The sequence below is a fragment of the Octopus bimaculoides genome, chromosome 21, assembly GCF_001194135.2.
Source record: "Octopus bimaculoides isolate UCB-OBI-ISO-001 chromosome 21, ASM119413v2, whole genome shotgun sequence".
Classification (NCBI taxonomy): domain Eukaryota; kingdom Metazoa; phylum Mollusca; class Cephalopoda; order Octopoda; family Octopodidae; genus Octopus; species Octopus bimaculoides.
This window is the reverse complement of record NC_069001.1, coordinates 12,554,458-12,560,183: the sequence shown is the minus strand read 5'-3', so window position 1 is coordinate 12,560,183 and position 5,726 is coordinate 12,554,458.

The window sequence follows — 5,726 nt, the reverse complement described above, 5'->3', positions numbered from 1 at the left end:
ACACACACACACACACACACACACACACACACACACTGTGAGACATACTGAACTCCTTGCCAGCAAATTAGGTTAGTCGTTAGTGTCAAGATAATGTAAAGAAGTATTTGCGTGCGCATATCTGTGTGTGTCTGTACCTGTATGTCTATACCTGTATGTCTATACAGGTGTCAATATACGCGTGTATGTTTTCATGTCTGTGTGTATCCGTGTCTGTAGGGGTACGTCTGTGTGTATGTGTGTGCTTGTAACGCTAAATATGATTTACAATCTTATTCTTCGAAAAATCTGAAACAAATTTGATTCTCAGGTGCTATAAATTGACATTATTATAGCTGATTCAGCTAGTTTTATCACGTTTTCACGTACAAAACACAAGAACACACACAGACACACACACACACAGACACACACACACACACACACACACCGACACTCCCACTCATCCCCCACACACGCGCACACACAAGCACATGCACAGAAACGCACAAGCGAAACAGTCTCGAACAGATACATGTACAAGCAAAGAAGCACATCTTTGTCATCCCACATACACTGATAGATTCAACTAGTTACTCACTGATGATAAAATTGAATGTAGCCTCCGCCGATGTACACGCAGACAAGTCTAGATTTTAGATTAATGGAACAACCAAATTATCTATTTCTCGTAATCTTCAGCCAGAAAGAAAACGACAAGCGGCTTGACACACACACAAACACACACACACACACACACACACACACACACACAGACACTCTCTCTCACACACATACACAGACACACACACATGTATGTACTTATGTATACATGGGTGTATATGGCAGGCTGTTTTTCAGTTCCCGTACCCGAGGCTTTGTTAGAATAATCGTGGCCAAAGTGCCAGGAGCCAGTTAGTGGGACAGAATACAGACCAACTGATTAGAAAGTCAGCTGCTAACCAAAAGGCCACGCCTGATTATTCTATAGAATATTTACACAAACATACATATAGGTGCATAGATGTACACATATTTTGACTCACACACAAACACACACACAATTATATACGGCAGGAAAGAAAATTTCAGTAAATGGAAAAAAAATTCTTGCATGTTATTTAATATAGTCTTTCGCGTCTTTGTTGCTAAAACATGCAACTTGCCATTCTGAGCTAATTCTCTTGGCTCATTTCCTTGTCATTTGTACAAAGTACTTAGACTTCATAAATGCATATATGTTTGTTTTACGCCACCCGAAGTTAAGGTCGGAAAACCGTTGAGCTAATGATGTCAGTTGAGGCTAAAACATGTGCATACTGGTCTTCAGATAATTTTTCTTTTACTTCAAGTCATGTGAAGCGTGCATTATTCTTGATGTCTGAAATATCTTCATCTCCGTAGTGGAAGATGATACCATTCTTCAGCAAGGAATTGCTTTACCCTATCTGGAAGTGGAAAGCAATTCAAGAAATCTAGAAATCCTCTCGTATGTTATTTAATGTATCTTTATGTGTATCTGCGTGCGCGTGCACGTGTGCATGTATGCTTGCGTAAACAAAATAAATAAGAATTTTGTCGAAAAGTAGAAGCTAATTCATATAGTGATATTATTGCATCGGGTGAGCAAGTATAAGTGCACATTTAATCATAGGTGTTATACGTATATCTATCTGTCTGTCTGTCAATCTGTCTGTCTGTCTGTCTCTCTCTCTCTCTCTCTCTCTCTCTCTCTCTCTCTCTCTCTATATATATATATATATATATATATATATATATATATATATAAATTTACATAAATATATAGGTGTACATATATGTGTGTATATATATATATATTTATTAATACATATATATGCAACTATTACGTATCTATCTATATATCTATCTATCTATATACATATATGTATGCGTGTATATATGGATGAATTGTAATTCTGTCTGTTATGCAATAAATGTTGTAAGTATTCGTTACAGAAATATTTCATAATCCCGCACAACGTTCGATATTATAAACCTTCTGTAGACAATGGAGTTATTTACTTATGTGCGTAGTTATACACACTTGAATATACTGCAGCACCATACAATCTATACCATATACTACAAAATCAACAGCATAACCAGCAAAATCTAATTCTCTCTGCATGTTTGTATTTATATGTATGCCTGTACGTATTTATGTTTCTAAAGCATATATATGTAGATTTGCATATGTATATATATATATATATATATATATATATATATATATGTACACATTTATATATGCATACACATACATATATATGTAATTATATATACATATGTATGTATGTATTTAATGTATTTATGTTTATTGGCATCAGTATCCCGATCTTGACCCAGGATTATCGACAGTCTAAAATAAACATAATCACATGAGTACACAATATATTGAATAATGTTGTTTCAGAATGATATTGGCAGTCTTCATTTACTTCGGGATTCTTGATCCATTCATGATTGTTGTATCCAAGCCAATTAGAAAATGATTTATATTTGTGCTTCGCAAAAATGTCGCATAAATAAATTAAGTATATAAATAAAATAAATACAAATGAAAACTAAAATATTTAGCTCCTAGTAATTCTCCCTTGTCAAAGCTAACTGAAGGTTAAACAATGATTGCTAGAACATTCCAATAATGAATGTTCTTTAATGTTTGCCATTGTAGGGTCATTGTCTGCGAAGACGGGCCATCCAACTGCACACTCATATGAAGGCCCAGATCAAATGTTTGCGAGAAAGTGTGGTAGCTGTCCATGTGTGCTAGTCTCTCCTTTCCAAGACACCGACGTGTATCGAAAGGGAACGGCTGCCGACGTGGGTCGATGCAGTTGGGGGCTTATATTTTCGTAGATGTTGGCATCAGAAAATACACGACTCTTCGAAGCATCTTAATGTTCCATCAATGCACCGCCTCGGACTGGTACATTGTAATTTGTCTCAAAACACGGAAAATATTAAAAGCTCGTTGCCTTTAAATTTACCAAGTGTTTACAGAGCCATGGAAGTTGTTTGTATGTACTTGTATTCGGACGGCATTTAAGAGCTGAAAGAAAACTCTCGTAGACGGGATGAGACGACTAGGTGCAGCTGTTTGGACGCTCATATTTGGCTCATCTGACTGAACGTGGAACCAGCTTAGGCGATAGTAACATTTGGCACTGGAGATAAACACCGAGAAACGCATGCGCAAGGACGAGTACAAATAACTAAATACAAATGGAGAGGGAGAGAGAGAGAGAGGGAGAAGACAGATAAACAGGCAGACAGAGAGAGAAAGAAAGAGAGAGAGAGCGTTTGTGAGAGACATTATGCCCTCATACGAATATAACTAGGGTGATCACACTGATAAAAAGAAAGACAGGGATAGGGAGAGGGGTGAAAGAACGAGAGAGAGAGGCAAAGAACGGAAGTGAGAGAGTTGGCGGAGGACGAGAAAAAATTTAAGAGTTTGATGTCAAATAAGTCAGCGTCGACCCAACGACGCCATACAAGCAACGCCAAAAGAGCTGTATCAAAACATCTTATTCCCTTCTTTAGGCATGGCTAGCAAGCAACTCTTTCAGTTTATATTTAAAGCGGTTACTTCTTACGGTTTCATTTGTGGGCTTTTAAAGCATAATGTCGCTCATAGAGTGCATCATATCTCCAAATCATAGCTGCCAATGAAACAGAATAATAAATTTATTTTATATGACAACACCATTATATTCACCGTTGCTATATTCAACCACCGAACGCTATTATAGCCGAAGACGAAAACTCCATTATATAACAGGCATTATATATAAAAACAAGTTTCTCTATGTGAAAGCATACTTAAGGTTTATATATAAAGCCAGTCTTTGTTCTTTATGTTTGTTTACTTTTTTTTATTTCTGAAGCAGGAATGCTAAATGTGTGGTTGACGTATGTCGCTTATCTCTTTATTTTGTACTTGCTTCACTTACTGGACTGCGGTGGAGCTGGGTCACCGCCTTGAAGAGTTTAGTGAAACTAGTCGACGCCTGTCCTTGTTTTAATGTCTGTTATTTATTCAGATGGTCACTTTTTATCGAATCTTTCATTTACTGCGTTGTAGATATAGCAAAACCAATTGCCAAGTGTTGACGTTGTTGAAGAACAAACACCAAAAACACACACACACGCACACACTTTTTTTCTCTCTCTTTCTCTCTCTCTCTCTCTCTCTCTCAGAAACACGCGCACACAACACACACACTCTCACACACATACACAGGTTGCGGGGTAAAAGTAGGTACGCAGTTCCTTGATATGTAGAATGTTCTTTTCATTTCTCTAATATCCTTTTTTTTTTTTTAGCATAGGAATTAAATGACTATGTTCTTTTTAATTAATTATATCTCTAATAAAATAATTATTCCGAACTGTATAAAATTCTTATCCTAAAAGAGAACTAAAAAAATAACATTCCACCGAAATAGGTTTCAAATTTTGGCACAAGGCCAGTAATTTCAGGGGAAGGCTTTGGACGTTTACATCAACGCCAGCACTCAAGTGCTACTTGTTTTATCGATCCCGAAAGAATGAAAGGCAAAATCGACCTCAGAGGAATTTGAACTCAGAACTCTGCCAATTCGTCGCCTTAAACATTCTCCTCATATTAAGCAACTGTATATCTACTTTTGTCTTCACCTGTATATACAACTGCCTTCTCACAGTTTCCGTCTATGAAATTCACTCACAAAGCATTGATCGACCGGAGCTCCGGTACTATAATAGAAAAGAACGCATATGCTCAAGGTGCCTTACCGCAGTGGTACTGAATCCAAAACTACCTGTTTGCGAAGCGTGCTTCTTTATCAAATAGCATTGCCTGCGAGATTTTTGAAACATAATATAAGGTGGCCTATAGCAGGTTTTATAGCTTCAAGTTTTAGCAGCCAGTGGAACAGAGTAATAAAGTTCTTTTATGAGTGAAAACGCCATTATATTCACCGTCGCCATATTCAACCAGGCAACATCATTATACGACGAAAGCTCCATTATATGCGACATGCATTATATATAAAAATAAGTTTTCTGTATGTGAAAGCATACTTAAGGTTTATAAAGAATGTAATTTTGTCATCTTTATTTTGTTTTTTCTCTCTTTTTTTTTTCTCCTTTCTTTAACAGTAAGATCAAATGTGTTGCGAGGCATATCAATATGTTTTAAACAGTAGATGTTCTTTTTTTTCCTAAAGAGAAAACGAGAAGATACTTGTCTGCAAATGACAATCAACCACGAGATAGAATTTAGTATTATTCTGTATATTGTCCAACATTTTGAATATATGAATTATTTCGTAGTTATAAAAAAGAAATGAGGAATAAAAAGTGCAAAACAAATACAGAACAACAAAAAAAGACAATGGATCGATACGGAATCCATTGTTATACTAAGTCTTGTCCAGTGTAGTAGTGATGGCCATGAGTTGACGGTGGCGGCCGTGGGAGAGAATGTCGTTGCGGGGTGATGTTGGTCATTTGAAAGAGAAGGCGGTGGGATGTCTACATAGTCAGTCGAGAATGCTTGAAATAGCAACCACAATTATTCCAAACTCTACACAATCTATGATCCTAAATATGGGGAGAGACATAGTAAGGGATATTTTCTCTTTTCCCCTGCACTCTCACTCACTTTTTCACTATCGGTCTGTCTGTCTATCTATCTATCTATCTATCTATCTATCTATCTATCTATCTATCTATCTATC